At 39.2% G+C, this 23,547-nt stretch overlaps 2 protein-coding genes across 3 annotated transcripts in view; both read right to left on the bottom strand.

Annotated features, from left to right (window-relative positions):
* The window catches only part of XK (X-linked Kx blood group antigen, Kell and VPS13A binding protein), a gene marked incomplete at its 5' end in the record, with an annotated part of 49,419 nt that overhangs the window by 9,800 nt on the left and 16,072 nt on the right, over positions 1-23,547 (bottom strand). The window lies entirely within an intron of this gene.
* The window catches only part of CYBB (cytochrome b-245 beta chain), a 110,564-nt gene that overhangs the window by 78,258 nt on the left and 8,759 nt on the right, over positions 1-23,547 (bottom strand). The window contains exon 1 of one of the 2 annotated variants that reach the window (XM_082378191.1): positions 16,194-17,328. The exons of the other annotated variant lie outside the window; for it this stretch is intronic. The gene's annotated coding sequence lies outside the window, so the exon portion shown is untranslated. Of the gene's footprint in view, positions 1-16,193; positions 17,329-23,547 lie in introns of those variants that run through there. 2 annotated transcript variants of the gene reach the window in all.

Below are 23,547 nucleotides of genomic sequence, written 5' to 3'. Positions count from 1 at the left end.
AGTTTCAGTTAAACTGTTACCGCCTCAGTGATGCCTTTCCTCAGCCTTTATTCAACTATATTTATTCAGTTGTGCTAAATGCTTCCAAGACTCTTCTAAGCTCAGTTAACTGACACTCTACTGGGAACTCACAGTCACTTAATGCATACGTCTCTTTCATCACTTGGTACCTTTGGTTTAGTCCAATCTCCTAGAGGTAGCTACTGTTTCATACAGATTTTTATTACCAGCACCTAGTACAGTGACTGGCACAAAGTTGGTAACTGATATGTCTGTTGAATAAATGAATTAAAAATTGTACAATCTGTGACCTGCCCTTTTTTTTTTTAACCATTGAATGAGGAATTGAAGCTCCAAATCTCTCACAGACACGACTGAAGTGAGCCATGAGAACTCTCAAAGCCCCTTCTCAGATGGTGACTTCTGGGGTTATGGGCTTCCTATGCAAATACATCTGCTTTATGTGCCTTTCTCAATCAAGAAGTTGCACGTGTTTCCAGCACTTCCAGAGAAATAGGATCTAAATTAGAAAAGGTCTTTGAGATTTAAGTTTACACTCTAAAAAAAAAAAACTCTTCTAGGTAAATGAGAGGCTTGCAAAACAGGAAGATTTAGGAACAGTGCAGTACTTTCTGACCACAGGAATAACTAAGGAAGCTAAGTCCTGCTTCAGGATGTTGGGCCCAGCCAGGATTAAGACAAGTCTGGATTATCTCAGCAGTGTTATATTCCTGGTCAGTTATCCAGATCACTGTTCTTGCTGGATTCCATGACTTACTCTTACTTGAGTTACCTTTGACCACGTATTACAGGACCCAGTGTTCTGCTTTAATTCCACCCCAGGCCCTGACAACTGGTCAGCAAACTGTGTTTTTTTTTTAACATCTTTATTGGAGTATAATTGCTTTACAGTAGTGTGTTAGTTTCTGCTGTATAACAAAGTGAATCAGCTATATGTATATATATATATCCCCATATCCCCTCCCTCTTGCGTCTTCCTCCCACCCTCCCTATCCCACCCCTCTAGGTGGTCACAGAGCACCGAGCTGATCTCCCTGTGCTATGTGACTGCTTCCCACTAGCTATCTATTTTACATTTGGTAGTGTATATATGTCCATGCCACTCTCTCACTTCATCCCTTACCCTTCCCCCTCCCCATGTCCTCAAGTCCATTCTCTACGTCTGCGTCAGCAAACTGTTAATGAAGAGAGTGAAAATGAGAGAGATCGTCATCACCATGAGCTTGCACCCACATCTGCCACCCTCTCTCCACAGTTGCTATCATAAATATTGCTTTGGTCCTTTATTGTAACAGCCTTATTGAGACATAATTCGCATACCATACAATTCACAATTTAAAGTGTACAATTCAATGTTTCTTTTTTGTTAACAATAATTTTATTATCACAGTTATTACTGAGCAATTATGATGTCCCCAACACCATGCACTTTACATATATGATCACATTTAATCCTTATCAGTTGGTTCTAGTTTATACCCATTTTCCAGATGAGAAAGATGAAGTTAAATAGCTTTCCCAATGTCATACAGCTAGTAAGTGGTCATGCTGGGATTCAAATTGAGAACTGTTTGTCTCTAAACTCTTTTTTTTTTAGTTAGAGTATAGTTGTTTTACAATGTTGTGTTAGTTTCTGCTGTACAGCAAAGTGAATCAGCTATACGTATACATATATCCCCTCTTTTTTGGATTTCCTTCCCGTTTAGGTCACCATAGAACACTGAGTAGAGTTCCCTAAGGAGGCAAGAAAATACAATGCAGAAAAGACAGTCTCTTCAATAATTGGTGCTGGGAAAACTGGACAGCTACATGTAAAAGTATGAAATTAGAACACTCCTTAACACCATACACAAAAATAAACTTAAAATGGACTAAAGACCTAAACGTAAGGCCAGACACTATAAAACTCTTAGAGTAAAACCTAGGCAGAACACTCTTTGACATAAATCGCAGCAAGATCCTTTCTGACCCACCTCCTAGAGAAATGGAAATAAAAACAAAAATAAACAACTAGGACCTAATGAAACTTAAAAGCTTTTGCACAACAAAGGAAACCATAAACAAGATGAAAAGACAAACCTCAGAATAGGAGAAAATATTTTCAGTGTTTCTCTAAAAGTAGATTCGCAGATATGTGAATCTACTTTTAGTACGTTTCATCACCAGAGTCACTTTTAGTACGTTTTCATCACTTCAGAAAGAAACCCTGTACACTTTAGCTCTCATTCCTCTACCCCCCTCCCCCACCCAGTCCTAAGCAACCACTAACTACTTTCTGTCTCTATAGATTTCCCTATCCTGGACTTCTGTATGAATGAAATCAAATAAAATGATCAAATGTAAAATAGATAGCTAGTGGGAAGCAGCCGCGTAGCACAGGGAGATCAGCTCGGTGCTTTGTGTCCACCTAGAGGGGTGGGATAGGGAGGATGGGAGGGAGATGCAAGAGGGAGGAGATATGGGGATATATGTATATGTATAGCTGATTCACTTTGTTATACAGCAGAAACTAACACACCATTGTAAAGCAATTATACTCCAATAAAGATGTTAAAAATATTCATAATTAATATGTTTAAGAAATTATGACAAGATAGAGAATTTATCAGAGACTGGAAACTATTCTAAAAACTCAAATGAAAATTCCAGAACTGAAAAATACAATAAGGGCCATTAAGAAATCAACAGATGGGTTTAATAGAATAGAAATTGCTATAAAGATTATTAGTACTAAGCAGAAGGCAAGTCAGAAGAAAATGGAGAAACTTGAGAGACTTGAGAGACTTATGGCAAAGTGAAAATGTTGGAGAGAGAGAGAGAGAGAAGAGAAGAAAAAGAATGGGTCAGAAGCAATACTTAAAGTGATAAAGTCTAAGAATTTTCCCAAACTGTTAAAATTTCAAACTAAAGCCCAAGTAGGATAAATACGAAGAAAACCTCAACTAAGCATGTTAAAACTGCGGAACATCAAAGTCAAAGTGAAAACCTTAAAAAGCAGTTAGAAACAAACGAACAACCAAAAATCAGATGAATTTCAAAGGAGCAACAATAACAAGAACAGCTGGCATCTCAACAGAAATAATGGAAGCCAGAAGACAAAGGGATGGTAACTTCAAAGTGGGAGGAAAGTAACCACTAACCTAGTCTTCCAAACACAAAGATGAAGGTAAAAGAAAGACATTTTATGACAAAACAAAAATGAGGGTATTTTTCACTAGTAGATCTCCTCTAAAGAAAATACTAAAGGTAGCATTTCAGACCCAATGAAAATGATCCCACATGGAAGCATGGAGATAGAGGAAGGTCTCAACAGGGACCAAAAGGATAAATACAACTCAGTTTTTATAATCAGCCAAAAGACTTGCATAGTCACTTGACACACACACACACACACACCAAAATGGTCACTGAAAACACGAAAAGGAAGTCAAGCTCATTAGCCATCAGGAAATGCAAATTCAAACTAAAATGAGACACTACTACACACCCACTGCAATACTGAAAGTAACAGCAAGTGTTGGCAAGGATATGGGGCAACTGGAACTCTTATACACTGCTTGTGGGAGTGTAAAGTGGTATAATGACTTTTGCAGTTTCTACTAAAGCTAAACATAGGCATTTCCTGTGACCAGCAATTCTACCCCTGAGTATAGATGTAACAGAACTGCATATATATACACATACTAAAAGGCATGTATGAGGATATTTTCAGTAGCATTATTTTTAATCCCAATCTGGAAAAAACGTAAATATTAATCAAGAGGAGAATGTATCAATTCATTGTGGTATATTCATACAATGGAATATTACATTACACAGCAATGCTAAAGAACAAAGTTCTGCTACAAGTCACGACATGGATAACTCTCACAAATATAATGTTGAATGAAAGAAGCTAGACCTCTGATTCCATTTATATCAACTTTTTAAAAACCAGGAAAAATTAATCTGTGATGTTAGAAGTCAGCTTGGAGAATAGTTGATTTGCAATGTTGGGTTAGTTTCAGGTGTACAGCAAAGTGAATCAGTTATACATGTACATACATCTATTCTTTTTCACATTCTTTTCCCATGTAGGTTATTACAGAGTACTGAGTAGAATTCCCTGTGCTATACAGTAGTTTCTTGTTGATTATCTATCTTATACATAGTAGCATGTATATGTTAACCCCAACTTCCTAATTTATCCCTCCTCCCACCTTTCCCCTTTGGTAACCATAAATTTATTTTCTAAGTCTGTGAGTCTGTTTCTGTTTTGTAAATAAGCTCATCTGTATAATTTTTAAGATTCCATGTATAAGTGATATCATATGGTATTTGTCTTTCTCTGTCTGGCTTCCTTCACTTAGTATGATGATCTCTAGGTCCATCCATGTTGCTGCAAATGGCATTATTTCATTCTTTTTTTATGGCTAATATTCCATTGTATACATGTACCACATATTCTTTATCCATTCATCTGTCGATGGAGATTTAGGTTGTTTCCATGTCTTGGCTACTGTAAACAGTGATACGATGAACACTTGGGGTGCATGTATCTTTTCAAATTATAGTTTTCTCTGGATGTATGCCCAGAAGTGGGATTGCTGGATCATATGGCAGCTGTATTTTCAGTTTTGTAAGGAACCTCCATACTGTTCTCCATAGTGGCTGTACCAATTTACATTCCCACCAACTGTGTAGGAGGGTTCCCTTTTCTCCACACCCTCTCCAGCATTTACTGTTTGTAGACTTTTTTTTTTTTTTTGGCTGCGCCACATGGCCTGTGGGATCTTAGTTCCCCAACTGGGGATTGAACCTGCACCCCCTGCAGTGGAAGCACAGAGTCTTAACCACTGGACTGCCAGGGAAGTCCCTGTCTGTAGACTTTTTGATGATGGCCATTCTGACCAGTATGAGGTGATACTTCATTGTAGTTTTAATTTGCATTTCTCTAATAATTAGCGATGTTGAGCATCTTTTCATGTGTTTTTTGGCCATCTGTATGTCTTTTTTGGAGAAATGTCTATTTAGATCTTCTGACCATCTTTTGATTGGGTTGTTTTTTTGATATTGAACTGCATGAGCTCTTTGTTTATTTTGGAGGTTAATACCCTGTCGGTCATATCGTTTGCAAATATTTTCTCCCATTTTGTGGGTTGCCTTTTTGTTTTGTTTATGGTTTCCTTTGCTGTGCAAAAGCTTTTAAGTTTCATTAGGTCCCATTTGTTTATTTTTGTTTTTATTTTGATTACTCTAGGAGGTGGGTCCAAAAAGATGTTGCTGCAATTTATGTCAAAGAGTGTTCTGCCTATGTTTTCCTCTAAGAGTTTGATAGTGTCCGGTCTTACATTTAGGTTTTTAATCCATTTTGAGTTTATTTTTGTGTATGGTGTTAGAGAATGTTCTAATTTCATTGTTTTGCATTTAGTTGTCCAGTTTTCCCAGCAGCACTTATTGAGGAGACTGTCTTTTCTTCATTGTACATTCATGCCTCCTTTGTCGTAGATTAATTGACCATAGGCACGCGGGTTTATTTCTGGGTAGAAGTCAGCTTTCTGCTTAGTGGTTATCTTTTGGGAAGAACGGTTGGGAAAGTGACTGAGAAGAGGCAAAGCGAGGTTTCTAGGAGTGCAGGTACTCTTCTGTTTCTTGACCTGCATAGAGGACTACATGGGTGTGTTTACTTTGTGATAATTCATCAAATTTCACCCACGTGATGAGTAAAATTTTCTATATACATTGCATACCCCAATAAAAATCTTTATTTGAAAACATTTAGGGGCTTTCCTGGTGGTGCAGTGGTTAAGAATCTGCCTGCCAATGCAGGGGCACGGGTTCGAGCCCTGGTCCGGGAAGATCCCACATGCTGCGGAGCAACTAAGCCCATGCGCCACAACTACGGGTCCTGCACTCTAGAGCCTGCAAGCCACAACTACTGAGCCTGTGCGCCTAGAGCCCATGCTCTGCAACAAGAGAAGCCACCACAATGAGAAGCCCGCGCACTGCAACGAAGGGTAGCCCTCGCTCACCGCAACTACAGAAAGCCCGTGCACAGCAACGAAGACCCAACGCAGCCAAAAATAAATAAAATAAATAATTTTTAAAAATTCTAAAAACATTTAGGTGCATTACTACTATACTTACTAGGCAACTCAATAAATTTGTATTAAATTGAATTTTTTTAAAGGCAAAAGACTACACTTTCATTATTGTAATGAAGTTATTTCAGCAATAGTTTCCTTCCCTACCCTGGCAAAATGCCAAGGAGAAAACAAAACATACTATAAACACCTACTTGAATCACTATAGCAAAACTGGTTCTACAGATGTAAGCAGAATGACATCCTAATACTGTAAAACACATCTTAAACTTCTAGTGACTAAGACCTTACTGTTACCAAAATGTCTCTTGAACATCTTCCAGTTTACCAGATGTTTAGTCAGAAATTGAGGACTTTCCTTTCAATACATAGTTATATCTTGTTTAGTATTCAGAATTGTCAGAACAAATTATTATGGCATATCATTCACAGTACATGTGATGTGATTATTACTGCTTACAATCCCTAGAGAGCCCGAATGATTTTTGCTATTTTTCTCCCAGACATATTTCAATTTCTTACCTAAGGAAACTAGATGATAAAATCTCTTCTGGCTCATCTCTCTTATGCTCAAAAAAATTACTGTAGTCTTCTCATGCCAGGGACTATTGTAAGCACGTTACAGGTACTAATCACAATCCTAACAACAATTCTATAAAGTAGATACTGTTATTATCCTCATTATGCAGATGAGAAAATAGAAACACAAAGATGCTAAATAATTTCCCAGAAATCACTCAGCTAGCAGAGTTGGAATTCATACCTAAGCAGTCTTGCTCTAGAGTCTTGGTCTTAAACAATAGGCAATTCTGGCTAAATAAATATTAAATATAATGAGGCTTATTTCCCTAGCAGTGGTCTTTTTTTTTTTTAACATCTTTATTGGAGTATAATTGCTTCACAATGGTGTGTTAGTTTCTGCTTTATAACAAAGTGAATCAGCTATATGTATACTTATATCCCCATATCCCCTCCCTCTTGCACCTCCCTCCCACCCTCCCTATCCCACTCCTCTAGGTGGACACAAAGCACCGAGCTGATCTCCCTGTGCTATGCGGCTGCTTCCCACTAGCTATCTATTTTACGTTTGGTAGTGTATATATGTCCATGCCACTCTCTCACTTCGTCCCAGCTTACCCTTCCCCCTCCGCATGTCCTCAAGTCCATTCTCTATGTCTGAGTCTTTATTCCTGTCCCCTAGCAGGGGTCTTAGCTCTACTTTTTACCTCTTTTATCAATGGGAGGCAAGGAGCAGGAGTCTGCTACCCTTGAAACTGTCCAGGGCCTCAAGGAGTCTGGAGAATCTCCCCCTACCCCCTGCCTAGAGTATTTTGGGGAGTTGCTCAATTCTTCTTTACTCCACTGAGCCCAAATTTCATATCTATTTTCTATTATATGAGTAGTCTATATATAAAAACTTCCTGAAATCATGCTGTCTAGGTACCTAGGAGTTGGTAAGCCTCACTGCACTAAGCTGGTTTCTGGGAATCACCTCCCAAGGCACAACCGATGATCAGAAAGAAGAGGGGCAGGTTCCCCTATCTGCCCTACCAATGTTCTTATCATCCTGCCTCAGGCAGAGAGACGAGGCATCAGTGAGTTGAGCTAGAGAAAGGAACACCCTTGTCCTCCATAGCCAAACAAAGGAAGTTAGTACCTGACCCATGTGCGGGACCCTCTATCAGGTTTTCTAACAGCAAAATAGTTAGCAGGACCACTCAGAACCCCAAGACAACAGTTCTGCATTCTGCTGCGGAGTCTTACCTCTGGCAAGGCAGAGCAAACCTTCTCAAAACACAGTTACTCATGTACAGTGAACTCTGTAGATAATCAGGCACAGCCACGTGAGCCTCCACAACTGAAATAATCTCTTGCATTTTCTGCCTTCGCCAACACTTGAACCATAGACACTCACAAACATTTACACACACATCCTTACCTACACTAGTCTTTTCTAGTATAATTTTTTCCCCAAATCTATCTTCCCTTCCCTCTTTTCAAATGCTTTATTCTGTTCTTCTTATTTAATAGTCTTGTTTTATATGCGTTCATAGCTATAAACAACATGAAAACTTTAAAAAAATATGTAGGAAATAAATACTTTTAAAAATGGATAAATAAATGGCTTGGAACTTGCAAAGAAGACCTCAGTTCTCCTGTGTATGACTGTACCTGTTCAACACGCCTGATTCTAAGCTGCACCACCAGGACCTACTTTACAGAGACATGAGTGAGGAATCGGAAGATCCTATGCTGGATTCTTCAAACATACGCTCTAGAAGGAAACGTGAGAAGCTACATAAGCAGCACTGCCAGTCTCCAGTGAACCCAAGCACAGTCTTGACGTTGCACTTATATGCAGGGTGGGGAGGAGTGTGTGTCTCCCCATTGAATAGCATTAAGTAACTTCCACTGGCTTGTGGCCACAGATGCCAGAAAAGAAAATCGGAGCCTATAGCCAGGCAAGAGCCAAGCCTGAATGAAAAGTGTTGGTGGTATAGGGAAGCATTTTTCCCCAGTGCATCTGGGGGTGAGTTCAGTTTCGGAGCAATGGATATGAACTCACCCACAAGTCTTGCACGCTTCATATTGTCTTACACACTGACATCCACCATTACACAATCATATAGACCATTGTTTAGACTGCTATAGCAGTTACGTATACTATACTGAGTATAGCTGAAAATGCTCTTTGGTGTAGAAAAAATTAAATAAACAGTTAATATTCAACTATATATATATATATATATATATATCTCACATCTTTCTTGGATTTGCAATAGTCAAATAAATTCATCTGGGTATAGGTAGATGAGAGCAGTGTGGGATCCAAATCATAGACATCTAACAAGGAGTAGAAGTCTGAGACACTTTCATACTGGAGGAGTCAATACAATACACCTAAATCAACCTTAGGGTAAGAAGAAAACAAACTACAGTAAATTTTTTTACTGCTTTATTGAGGTATAATTTACATACGAATAACTGTACATATTTAATGTGTACAGTTTGATGATTTTGGACACATGCAAGTAAAATTTTTAGAAACTGAAATCTATTTTATTTTATTTTATTTTTTTTAAACATCTTTATTGGAGTATAATTGCTTCACAATGGTGTGTTAGTTTCTGCTTTATAACAAAGTGAATCAGTTATACATATGCATATGTCCCCATATCTCTTCCCTCTTGCGTCTCCCTCCCTCCCACCCTCCCTATCCCACCCCTCTAGGTGGTCACAAAGCACCGAGCTGATCTCCCTGTGCTATGCGGCTGCTTCCCACTAGCTATCTGTTTTACATTTGGTAGTGTATATATGTCCATGCCACTCTCTCACTTTGTCACAGCTTACCCTTCCCCCGCCCCATATCCTCAAGTCCATTCTCTAGTAGGTCTGTGTCTTTATTCCCGTCTTGTCCCTAGGTTCTTCATGACCTTTTTTTTTTCTTAGATTCCATATATATGTGTTAGCATATGGTATTTGTTTTTCTCTTTCTGACTTACTTCACTCTGTATGACAGACTCTAGGTCCATCCACCTCACTACAAATAACTCAATTTCATTCCTTTTTATGGCTGAGTAATATTCCATTGTATATATGTGCCACATCTAGAAACTGAAATTTAAAATAACCACAAACTTCAATTTGCCCATATTTAACCAAATTTCCAATTAACCAATGCTCTACTTTTAGGTAAAAGAGAAATATTCATACCCCTAACAGAATACAAGCTCAATAAAAACAGAAATTTTGTTTTACTCACTGATGCCTGGCACCAAGCACTGCACCAAGTACAGTGCCTGGCACACAGTGGGTCTTCAATAGATATTTGTTGAATAAGTAATTGATAACAAGGAGTTATTATTAAATTTTAAAAAACACTGTATTCAAGCCAGTGTTACATAGCTTCCTCATTTACCAAACCATATGCTACGAACATGTTCCAAATGGTGCACCTCAATCACTGAAGAATGTTTCTAATATTTATGGGCTTTTCTCCAAAGAAAGGCATAAAGATAACAAATACAAGGCTGAAAAACACACAAGCAAAATATATTTCTGGATGGCCTATGTTTACCAGAAAATCAAATGCCCAGAAATCTCCATTCCCTTTGGATTGTTTAACTGAGTTTCATGGCACATTTGACACATTTGTTCTGCCAGTCACTCTTACTTTGAAAGAGAAGAAATTGGATAACCAACTCTCTGCTCAATGTATTATCATCCTTTTTACTAAGCATTCACTAAAATAATTCAAAAGTACTTCTAAAAGGCTTAAAAATGAATAAGAAAACTTTGAAATCAAAGACTAATAAGCAAGTTTTCCAGATTCTTTCTAGGTATTCATCACTTTATACACACACACACACACACACACACACACACACTTCCTTTAATTAACCTTGACATTTGGATCCTGGTCCACATACAAAAGAACAACTCAGAAAATGTTTACAGAAGCAAATGATAACAACTGCATGTCCTTAAGTAGCCAATTCTCAGAAGGTCTAAAGTCATGAATTTTATTGTCTTACTTTTTCCTAAACATAGTGAACATATGCCATTGTAATAACCTTGTTATAAGATGCTTTGAATTTATGTTTAACATTATCTTCCCTAGGGAAAATTCAATTTCATTCTATCCACTGAGCCCAAATTACTTTTTGGTCTCTTGAGGCACAATTAGGAATACCAGAAATAGCTTCTGACCTGAAGCAAGCATTAAAAACTACTTATCTCTGGAAATATAAAGGTTGGCTATCTAAATCTTCTTTCTCAGGCTCTTACATGCGAAAAAACTGCAGAATCAGCCTTAATAATGAAAGGCCAGCAATACCAATGACTATTACCCATATTATAATATAGCTGCGAGAGCCAGTCTGACCCTTTCTATGTGTTCCCCTTGTCCATGGGCAAATCTCCAGCCCTTAGCCAACCTAAGGGCAAGGCGATCTTTAACTGCAGAGGATGTGGAAGGATTGAGTACGTCACATCTGAGAAATGATAATGTGAATTCGGTTCAACTTTTTAAAGAAGTCTTTAGTATGTCCACATGCCTGACACCAGGCTAGGTACTATTAACCATGTGTTTAAGGCATTAAAAAAGGTGTTTGTAGTATTGTATGAGGGATGCTATTATTTATGCATATTTTTCTCAAATTAAAGTTCCCATTTTGGGATAGTTTTAAAAGTAGACATACAAAAGTTGATTCTTTGAAAAGATCAACAAAATTGATAAACTCCTAGATGGACTAATCAAGAAACAAAAGACACAAAATGAATTATGAATACCACAAATGAGGGAATAGCATTACAGTCCTAGACATTAAATTATATAAGGGAATATTACTAAACAACAGTTGCCAATAAATTCAGTAACTTAGGTGAAATGGAGAAATTGGTAGAAAAATAAAACTTACCAAAAGTGACACAAGATGAGATTAAAAATCTGAACAGCCATCTAGCCATTAAAGAAATTAAATTATTAGCAAAACTTTCCTACAAAGAAAAATTAATTCATCACTGCTTTGCATCAAGACCAGAGAAGGTGCTGAAACACCTAATCCAAGCTCACCTTACTCACCTTTTGTAAGGTTACAAGTTTCATTAAAATCCATTAAAGTTACCAGTGCTATACAAAAAAAGAGAAAAGTAGGCACATGTTCCTTGTGGACTTGCTGTCTGGCGCAGGGACCCTCAAAGGGGACCCTCTATAAGTAAACAATAAATTACAGTAATTAACCTCCATAAGTAATATAGTAAATTAACCTCTAATGAGCATTTCACCAAGGGTCTGCACCACATACCAACATTTTTAGCTCTTCATGTTTAATTTTCACAACAATCCTGTGAAACCTGTGTTGACAGATGCAGTTGTGATAGATGAAGAGGCAAAAGGTCTGTGAGGTGAGACTGGTCACACAGCTATTCGGTGGCAGAACAGGCCATCTGCCCAGACCTTAGTCCAGCACATTTAAAGAAAGCAACAGCTGTGTTCCGCTAATAGGCTGCCTAGAATGAGAGTGCCTCCTGAATTTCCCAGCCACTGATGCCCCAGTGCTGCAGAGAAACTGCCAGCAAGAACGTAACATTATCCACTTTGGGCTCAGGCCTCCCCAATCCCCCATTGCCTGATAGTGTCTTCCCATGTGTCTCCGCCACCTAGATTTCTCAATGAGCTCCCATATTTCTTCATGGAAATTCAATTGAGAGCCTACGTAGGCCAGCAAAAAGGAAGCAGGAGGAAGGAAAAAGAAAGAAAAGGGAAGTGAGAAGAGAGGGAAGGAATAAAACAGCCTTTTAAAAAAAACATTTCAAAGCACTTTCATAGCCATCATCTGCCTTATCTTCCTACCCTCCTGAGGAGGCAGGCAAGACGATCATTCTGCTTTATAAAAGGAGAACCTGAGACGTAAGAAGCCATGTAAATCAAAAGGAGGATGGAGAAATAGTGTTAGAGTCAGACAGTAGAACAGGGGTTGGCAAACTAAGTCCTATTTTTGTACAGCCCAAGAGCTAACAGTGTCTTACACATTGTTAAAGGGTTGTAAAAACAAAAACAAAGAAGACTGTGACACAGACCATAGACGGCCTGCAAAATCAAAAATATTTTTTATCGATCCCTTTTAGAAAATTGTTGCCTGCAATAGAACACTTAGCCACAAAAAGAATGAACTAGCACTACATTCATCAGCATGTATAGTTCTTGAAATATTATGTTGAGCAAAAAATGCAAATTACATAATGATATTTGCAGTATGAGCAAGTTTAAGACCTACGAAACCAATATATATTATTCATAGAGACAGTATGCATATGTATATGTATGCATATGCATATGTAGTTAAGTTATAAATCATGCATGAGAATGATAAACTCTGAAATCATAACAAGGAAGGGTCACGGGGTGGCCCAGCTGTACTAGTAATGTTTTGTTTCTTAAAGAAAAAAAAGATAATTCTGAAGCAAACATGTCATGTGAATATTCGATAAAGCAGGCAAGTAGGTATATGAGTGTTTGTTATATTATTCTTTATTCCTGTCTACATGCTTTAATATTTCATTAATGTACAAAGAAAACATATCTGCAGTTAATAAGTGAGTAGATATTATAGATATCGTGTGTGGTTTTCAGCAAGGCCTCCAGAAAAAGCCCAATAAACCAAAAAAAGCCCTCTCATGATGTCCTTGTGAATGAGTCAGAGAAAATGCATATGCTAATATGAGTGCAGTGGAGATGGATTTGCAACCGGATGTGCAATCTGCTCTCATACGCTTCACTACGCCCTTTCAGGCTAAAGGGCAATTGTCAAGGCGTCCGCAGGGCTGTGGTTTTGGGGCTGTCCTAGTCTCACTTTCTTGTTAACTATTGCATGAAGACATAAACTTACAGTTGGGATAAAACTAGGAAGACAAGAGAATCATGATTCAAAATTATCTGAACAGGCTGATATCCTGGGCTTGAATCCAAGGAAAGGAAATATAACAAGAAAAAAATATCAAGCCCTACCTTTATATACGTAAAACTATACTGAGCAGGTACAGGATGGGTAAATCTTGATTTAGCTGTTCTCAGTATGAAAAAAGAACTGGGAGAATTTATAGGACCATCTATCAATATAAACCAACTGTGTGATTCAGCTCTTCCAAAAGCTACATTTGGGCACACAAATAAAATCACAGAGTTCAGATTAAAGCAAAAATAAAATAAAATAAAACATAGTCCCACTGCTATAAGCTCATCAAAATAAGTCTGCAATGTCACATGCAATTATGAATGCCACGTGTTAAGAAAAAAGTGACAAGTCAGATTGTATCTCAAGTACAGTGACCTTGATGGCTACCACGCATGCCATTAGAGAAATGACTGGAGGGTCTGGAGATTGGAAAAGAAAAAGGAGACAGGACAGTTGTGAATATGTGCATATTTGGAGATCTGCCATGTGGTAAGGGGAAGTAGTTGTGTTAGTGGTGCTTTAGCAGGGAAAAATCAGGTCTAACCATCAGGCTGAAGACTAAAGGAAGCTAATTTCCATATAATATAAGTGAAAATGCTCTACTTAGTAGTGTCACCTTGGTGGGGTACTATCACGAAAGGGATTTAATTTTCTCCCCCAATCTCCTCTCAACTGTGCTTTGTGGAAATAGAATGTGGAAGAAGTGACAGCGTCCCAGTTCTGAGCCTAGACCGCAAGAGGCTTTGCACGCTTTGACCCTCTCAGAGCCCTGCCACCACCAGGCCAGCCTGTGCAGGAAGTAATCACTTGGAAGAGAGCCATTCCAAGTGCAGCCATCCTAGACCAGTTATTCCCAACTGACCCACAGGCTGAGTGTGAACTCATGGGTAAGCTCAGTCAAGATCAGCCTAGCCAGGCCCAGACCAGAACTGCCCAGTTGACCTGTAGACTGTTGAGCAACAATAAATGCTTATTGTTTAAATCACTAAGTCTTGGGTAGTTTGTTACTCACAATAGCTAGCTGATACAGTGGAGACTTCTTGTCCCCTTTCCAGGCACATGGCACCATAGTCTCTCCTCACCCAGGCTATTCACTCAAGTCTCCCTCCTTCAGAAACCTACAAATGAGAAGCAGGCCTCAGTCTCTATGATCATGAATGCTCCTAAACTCCAGGGTATCCACAACAAGCTATCTCTGAGGGAACCAGCAGTGGGCTGGACCTGAGGGCTCCCAGCTTAGAAGGCGGGGAGTCGAGCATCCTCCATCTTGGAATCTCACTTTAGGTGGCTTCTAGGAGGGCAGGGAGTGGCCTCTACCATAAATAGCATATTACAGAAACCCCTATTCTCTCACCCCTTCCCCCAGGTATTTCCTTATAGAATCTGAGAGCGGGGATGCAAGGGGTTGACCCTGGTAGGGCTGGTTTGTCACTCTTGGAAAATCCTGAAAAAAAGGAATCTGGCCAATTCTTAGTGGCATTTTTTCTGAATGTGGTGTATCCAGCACCTGGAACTGATATCATTTTTTGGTGGAAAAGTCTCATTTAACTTACTATACAAGGAAGAACATTCTAACAAGAGTGTTTTGTCAATGGAACAGTGCATTTTGAGTACTGAGAGCTTTACTACTGAACATAATCAAGAAGAGAGAGGCTGGTGGACCAACTTTGAGGGACACTAAGGAAGGGATTTCTACAGAGAGTGCAAAGTCAGACATGATGACCTCTTAGATCCCTTCTACCTCTTAACATTCTACAACTCTGTGCAAAGCAGTGTTGGCTAAAAGAACTAGCTGTGGGTCAAGCATCCAAAAACCTGGGTTTGGGTCTCAGCTTTCAGTTGGGCCCTTAAACTTCTTGAACCTTGGTATTGCAGATACTATGGGCCTTCCACTTAATTGGTATCCTTTTTCCACTCTTCCTTGAAGGCAGAACTCTAATTGTGATTACATGCTAACCCTCCCACGTGTTCAAAAAAAGATGATACCAGGTTCAGCCCCTGGAGTAAATCAAGATTTGTGTAAGACCAGTCTCCTATTTTTTTGTGTGTCACAAATAGAAAAAATGATATTTGCATGGTGTATTCACTGGGTTAACTGGATGAAGTCGATCTACCCATTCTGGGCCCTATCTATACCTTAGAGGCCTCTGCATTCTACTTTCTATCCCTGTGTCTGGGGATCAGTTTAGCATGCACATGTGACCCATGTCTGGCCAATGGAACCTGAGTAGAATTATGCTGAAGGAAAAGATATTCATCCCCACTAAGAAGAAGCATACAGGAAGAAACCTCCCTCTTCTTCCTGACTTGGTCATACCTGCATATGATGTCTAGGCCTACAAAGACCTGTAGGTATTTTAAAACATGGCTCCCCAAATTCTTTACTATTCCTCCCATCAAGAAGTAGAGTTATGTCTCCTCTTCTTGAATCTGAGATCTTTTGACTGCTTGAATAATAGAATATGGCAAAGACAACTGCCAGTTTCTGGGCCAACGTTATTAAGAAACAAAACTTCCACTTCATGTCTCTTGGGACACTTACTCTTAAGACCTAGCTGCCATGCTACAAGGAAACTAAGGAGAGGTCCACATAGAAAAGAACCAGCTAAGCAACCAGGAGGAAACACAGTACCAAACTGTCAGCCATGTGAGTAAGCCATCTTGGAAGTATCAATAGATTCTCCAGCCCCCAGTCAAGATGCTCCAGCTGATGCCACATGGAGCAGAGGTAAGCTGACCCTGACAAGACTTGTCCAAATTACAAATCTGTGGGCAAAAGAAATGACTGTTGTTAATTTAAGGCACCAAGGTTTCTGGTGGTTTGTTACGCAGCAATATATAAAAGATACACAGTCTTCTTGCAATCATGAGGGGAGAAAGACACAAAGATAGAAAATGCCTAGGTCCTTGATGATACTGCTATGCTGATAAATTAGCCAATCATGGGTTCACTCTGCCTCTGAATTTATTATACAAGGCAATAATTTTTTTAAGTCCCTTTTAGTTGGGTCTTCTATCACTTGCAACTGCGATATCTTAAATGATACCCTGTTTTTTCATCTATAAAAATGAGATTAATATAATTGCCCTGCTTGTTATTTTTCACCATTCACTGACCATATATTGAGAATCTGTATGTGCCAAACTAAGCATGCAGAAATCAATAAGACAGAGACGCTCGGCTAGCCCCAGTAGCTCATGCCTGACCATCCTCCCTGCCCCCAACAAAAACTAACAAACATTCATTGTGGAAATATGAAAAACACAGATAAATGGAAAGCAGAAAAAAATAACCCATAACCTCTGTATCCTAAGACAACAACTAATTGACATTTTGTTTCAGACTATTTTTGAAGTTTTATATTTTGTGTATGTTTGTGCATATGTGTACACACATGCAAAAAACTGAGAAGATGTTGTGGCAGAAGTTTATAAGCTTATAACATGTAGAGCAACACACATGCTTGCACAGGTGTACACACACACACACACACACACACACACACACACACACACACAGCTATCCTTCAACTTCTTTCTCAATGGGCCTCTGAGAATGTATGAATTAAAGCTATTACCTTTTTTTTAATTAAAAAAAATTTATTTATTTTTGGCTGCATTGGGTCTTCATTGCTGCACGTGGGCTTTCTCTAGTTGCGGCGAGTGGGGGCTACTCTTCGTTGCGGTGTGTGGGCTTCTCATTGTGGTGGCTTCTCTTGTTGCAGAGCACGGGCTCTAGGCACGTGGGCTTCAGTAGTTGTGGCTTGCGGGCTCAGTAGTTGTGGCCTGAGGGCTCAGTAGTTGTGGCTCACAGGCTCTAGAGCGCAGGCTCAGTAGTTGTGGTGCACAGGCTTAGTTGCTCCACGGCATGTGGGATCTTCCCAGACCAGGGCTCGAACCCGTGTCCCCTGAATTGGCAGGCAGATTCTTAACCACTGTGCCACCAGGGAAGCCCTAAAGCTATTATCTTTAGATTAGCTCATAAACTGCAGTTGGTTCTGGAAACAGGCAACACATTAAATACGCTTTTTTCTGAAGCTAAACAATGTGTCTGGCCAAGGTACAACTCGGGGCAGTAAGCTGAATAAAAGAAGGCAACTGTGTCAGGTTACCAAAGTTAAAAGAACTGTATTATAAATTTAGACCTCTGACTCCTAGCCTATTCAGCCTTCCCTCAAATACAGGAGAAATGTAATAGTAGGGATGAGTTTTTAAGAGTGCTTTCCTAGAAATCCAAGATGCAAGAAGCACCTCTGAAAGCACTAATTGAAACACCCTATGCCAACTACCAACTTTTACCCATTCAACTCACTTGTCTAAGAACTACCATAACTTTTTTATATCCTTATCAAGCCCTCAAATCAAATGAACCCTCTATTTTCCCTCATCCAGCTAAGAATCCTTGGTGCCCAACTTCATTCAATCTGTTACACAAACCTCTCTATTCTTGCCCCTCTATTCTTTTGCAGCCTCCATCACAACATGTACCCTGGAGGAACTTAACTGCCTTTTCCACAGCTGCACGTGCCGGGCCTGCTGTGACTCAAATGACCACCTCCACTCAGATGACTACACTAATGGCAGAGCCTGAGACAAGCATTTGGATGTAGGCAGTTCATCTGGGAGGGGAGGCTAGGAAACAGAGTGAAGGAGGGAAGGAAGCAAGGCTCATAAAGACTACATACACTATTAAGCTGGTTACCACTGTGGCAAATGGGCCTCATTCCCACTGGGGATCCACAAAGGACCATATATACTGGACCCCAAATTATCCATCTTAAGGACAGAAACTGAGGTTTTATCCATAGACTACTATCTCCCTTAGTCTGGAGGTGGCCCTGCAGGCATTACCTTGCCCACACCTCTCAAGTGTACCTGAGCGGTGTTCCCTGGCATAGGAGAAAACCCGGAGGCAGAAAAGAAGAGAAGCACCTCAGGGTGTGTTGGGACACAGGCTTGATGTGGGATGCTAGCAATGCACACAGAACTTTTCAGCACAACTGCACCAAAATCAAAAGGGCCAAGGACAAGTGACTCACAGTATCCAAGGCCTACTATAAGCCCCAAATTCAGCTCTCCAGGCTATACGTCCATTCTAAATCCTCAAACTCCATGGGCTATCTCCTCTCAGATATCCCACAGACATTTCCAACTCAAACTGACAGAAACTGAGAGGAGTCAGAAGCACACCCATGGATCCAAATTCTTTAATAACATCTGCTGACGGCAGCAGCATGGGGCCCCCTCAACTGTGAGTGGGTTTGCCAGTGGATGAGGCTCTGAAGGGCCCCGCCAGGCTCTGGAACCCAGAAATTGCATCAGCAATACTTCCTGAATTGGAAATTAGACAGATGGTCCCATCCCTAAAGAAGAGGTGGAGCTCAGGGTTGGGCACTGCCCTCTCCACATGTTGGGGGGCAACGCACCTCCTGTGGTGGTCATGGGCCTTGTTGCTTGCCAGCTCCAAGATCCAGGCTGTCAGGTCACAGATACACATGCAAAATGCATTATCCAGTAGAGGTTCAATTGTCTCCCCTCTCACAATGTAATAAAACCAGTCTTGTTTCCAATTACACGCTTTTTTCAATATTCTTACTCAACATTCCTTTGTTCCCTTTTGAACTGGTTTTAGCATCTGTCCATTCCCTCATGAGTAATAAAATCTTTAATGTGTTCATATCTATATGAGCGACAAGATTTCATCCTTTTTGAAAAATATCTTTTAACCGCTTTGGAGCTCACAATGAGATACCCAATAGATTCACCTGTCAGAGCCAGGTAAACACTGTTCACGGAGAAGTGCACCTTGTATGCAGTGAAAGCCCAGACGTGTCTTTTCTTGGCTCTCCTGGGTGAAGCCAGAGTGCGGACAGAACTGTGTTGACTCTGTGTTCCTCTAACTTTAAATTGCATCTCTACTAATGTCGTGTTTTGGTTTTGTTTTCTTTCATTTATGGCCATTAAGTTATTCCACATCGTTGGCAGAAATGGATGGGGATTTGGTTTGAGGGTCTGACCATCTGGAGCCCTCTCTAAATGGGTTCATGGTTTAGAGAGATTCAGGTCCATACGATTCAGGTCCCTGCTAGGTGTGAGGCAACAGAGAATCTGGTTTGTCAGATTTATTTGTTAGTCCATTTTTTAGTTCAAATCAATTTAAAATTTCATGCCCTTTGGGAAGAAAACAGCTCTTTGAAATCTGGACTGGGGAGATTTTCTGTTTGTGTTTACTCTTGATCCATGACTGAAATTGTAGAACTGAAGCTATTTCTCTGTGGCTGTATGTCTGTGTCTGTAATTCAGAAATTTCTTCATCTTTGTGTGAGTATGTAACATTTTCCTACCTTTGGATAGTATTAATACATTAGATTATAAAGTCTCTTAATTTAAAGGACCTCTGTTCTGATTGGCATATCTAAATAAACAATTGCTTATATAAATTGAATATAACTAAAATTTCCTAAAATACAAAAATTGAATGTGGATGCATCTAGAGACTGTCATACAGAGTGAAGTAAGTCAGAAAGAGAAAAACAAGTATCGTATATTAACTCGTATATGTGGAACCTAGAAAAATGGTACAGATGAACCGGTTTGCAGGGCAGAAATAGAGACACAGATCCAGAGAACAAATGTATGGACACCAAGGGGGGAAAGTGGCAGTGGGGTGGTGGTGGTGGCGGTGGTGGGATGCATTGGGAGATTGGGATTGACATGTATACACTGATGTGTATGAAATGGATGACTAATAAGAAAATAAATTTAAAAAAAATTGAACTACTAGTATTTTAAATGTGCTAGATTTTAGAATACTTTAATAGTTCAAATTTACATAATTTATGTAAATCTTTGACAATGACGACTAGTATAATATTTTGGGTTTAGTGACAACTAGGTCCTCTCTGATTCATCAGTGTTAAGTATAATACAAGCATACATTTTTAAGCCTCTTGGGTATATTTTTCTTAAATTTGTACAGGTTTATGATCAAATGAGCTAGAATTACTCCTACTGAAGGTCTAAGATTATGAAAAAAAGTCAATTTATGTTTAAGCAAATCGAGTCACTGTTCTGACAAACCTGTATTTTCCACAGTAATGAGATTTTGTAGTACGTCCCCTTGAAGAGCATTTCCAAAATCTTTAGATAGCTGAAGTCTCTGGACTGATATTATGAGATAATTTATAGAAATTCAATGGATGCCTAGAAAATGTCTAAGAAAGAATATTAAAACATTGATTACTAAGCATAATTTGAGTTTATATACTTTTGCTTCTTATTTATATATTCTACAAAGAGGCTATATCTTTGGGTTTGTAAATGAATATGTTCATTTCTGCCATGATGTGAAACTATAGAAAGGAATTGCATGGCTGAATAAAGCTGGGTTGAATGTATTCATGAGTTCTACTAAAATGACAGAAATTTACAATGATCAACCCCCTAGTTTTCTCCATGAAATACAGGTGAGTGCTTAAAAGTTATAATTAATTTACGTAAATGAGACTCTACATGAATGAGTCTCTACTAGGAGTCTGAAGATAATGAGACATTTTTAAAATTAGGGGCAAAAAAGGGAATGTTTCTGTCCTGAAGTAAAATGACTTGTTCCAGAATGGAGAAGAGGAAGAATGGTGAAGAAAAAAACCTGAATGAATATAGAAAGCTGTAAGTTTGTGGAAAGAGAATCTGAAAAGTAACACATATCTGTGTTAAAACTTTGCGAAATCTGCCTCAGTTTTGATGGGTTTACTTGTAAGATTGTCAAAAAGAGATTGTGGGTCCTTTAAAATGAAATATTACATTGAAGCAAACCTAGAATTTATTTGCTCTCTGTGAAAACGAGAAAGTTTTTTTGTAGTATTGGTCTGCTCCTAATAAGAGGTTACTCTGCACCTGTATTAGTTTCCTATGGCTGCTGTAACAAATTACCACAAACTTGATGGCTTAAAACAGCACACATTTATTCTCTTACAGTTTTGGAGGCCAGAAGTCTCAAATCAGTTTCTCTGGGTTAAAATCAAGGTGTCAATAAGGCCATGCTCCCTCCAGAGGCCCTGGAGAAGAATCCATTTCCTTGACTTTCCAGCTTCTAGAGCTATATACCTCGCATTCCTTGGCTAGTGGCTCCTTCCTCCATCTTCAAAGCCAGCAGTGTAGCAACTTGCTCCAGTCCTCACATTATCATCTCATTCTGTAATCAAATCACCTCTTGCCTCTCTAAGGACACTTGTCGTTACATTAAGGGCCCACCTGGCTAATCTACAATACTGTTCACGTCAATCTCTTTATCTGGATAGTCCTTTTGGCCATATAAAGTTCACAGGTTCTAGGGATTAGAAACTAAATATCTTTGGGGTCATTATCCAGCCGCCCACCTCACCTTCTACGTAATCTGTCCAAATAGCAGAGATTCGATATCTCACCACAATAATGCTTTGCTATGACTTTATCATGCTCTTGATTATTCTCTTTAAAGTAAAAGAAACAATAGAAGTTCTGCATTTACAATTGTGCTAATGATTTTTTTGTATTTAATTAAATGCTATATTGTCACTTTATTTAATAAATAACCAAGCTATAATCATTCATGTACTCAGACACCCACGATCTTATCTTAATTCTCAAACCTCCTGGAAATTTTTCAATTTTGCCTTCCAACACTGAATCCAAAATGAAAAGTGAAAGAAACTTCACAACATCTTTTGGACTTAAAACTGTCTGAGATTTCCCAGAGGCCCCTAGAAAGTAAAAAAGATTTGTTCTTTCACCTTATAAAAAGAGAGGTGTTAGAAATAATTCGCTTTATTTCCTATGTTAGTATTGATTAGTTGCATAAAAAAAGTCAAATCAAAAGAGGTATTAGCCTTCCCTAGATTAAATGTGAATAGGGAAATATTATTAATATCAATATTTCAGAAGTTTTATGTTGTAAGTGAAGTTCTTGGATATTTGTCAGCACCCTTACTGTCCATTATATGTTTCTAATTATCAGAGTCCTGCTGGCGCCTTCCCTGACGGCGTTAGGTAACAAAATTATAGTGTTTTTGGTCATATTTAAGTAAATTAAAAAAATAGTTGGGCACACCTTTCTTCTTAAATTTTACTAGCAATTTCTAGACCAGTGCTTTTAAAATGAGGAGTCACATCAAACCCTTCTATGGAGTTTTATTAAAATAAAGATGTTTGAGGGCTTCCCTGGTGGCGCAGTGGTTGAGAATCTGCCTGCCAATGCAGGGGACACGGGTTTGAGCCCTGGTCTGGGAAGATCCCACATGCCGCGGAGCAACTAGGCCCGTGAGCCACAATTACTGAGCCTGCGCGTCTGGAGCCTGTGCTCTGCAACAAGAGAGGCCGCGATAGTGAGAGGCCCGTGCACCGTGATGAAGAGTGGCCCCCACTTGCCACAACTGGAGAAAGCCCTCGCACAGAAACGAAGACCCAACACAGCCATAAATAAATAAATAAATAAATAAAAATTAAAAAAAAAAAAAAAAGATGTTTAAAATCTACTCTAGACTTCATTGAAGACAGGCTTAATCATTACGTTTACAGATATTTTCCCCATACCTCTTTTTTTTTTGGATTGGCTTTATTATCCTATTTTGCATGTCACAAAAATTTTCCTCTTCAACTGTACCATTTTCATTATGCACTCCTACCAGACTTTTCACCTGTGAAAATTATCACAAGTCATAAGTGACCCCCAGACATTTAAAGTCTCTGCCATCTCCAGATACATTTTTATTAATTCTGAGGCTACCCTGAAGGCCCTACAATCAGCTACAGGACAGAAATCTTGTCTTCAACAAAGCAGGACGGTCTCAGAACTCTGTGGAAAAGGACAGTAACTCAGGTACTTCAAGAAAAGGCTGTTGAGCACAGGCTTCTGATGTCATCACATAATCCCCTTTGCGACCATGTCAGTGGACAGAGTCAGAATTCCAAGAACACCTTAATTGAGAAGGAAATGGACTCATCACACG

This window comes from Balaenoptera borealis (assembly GCF_965194805.1).
Source record: "Balaenoptera borealis genome assembly, chromosome: X".
NCBI classification, from domain to species: Eukaryota; Metazoa; Chordata; class Mammalia; order Artiodactyla; family Balaenopteridae; genus Balaenoptera; species Balaenoptera borealis.
Note: the sequence above shows the minus strand (reverse complement) of the source record. Positions and strands in the feature narration are given on the sequence as shown.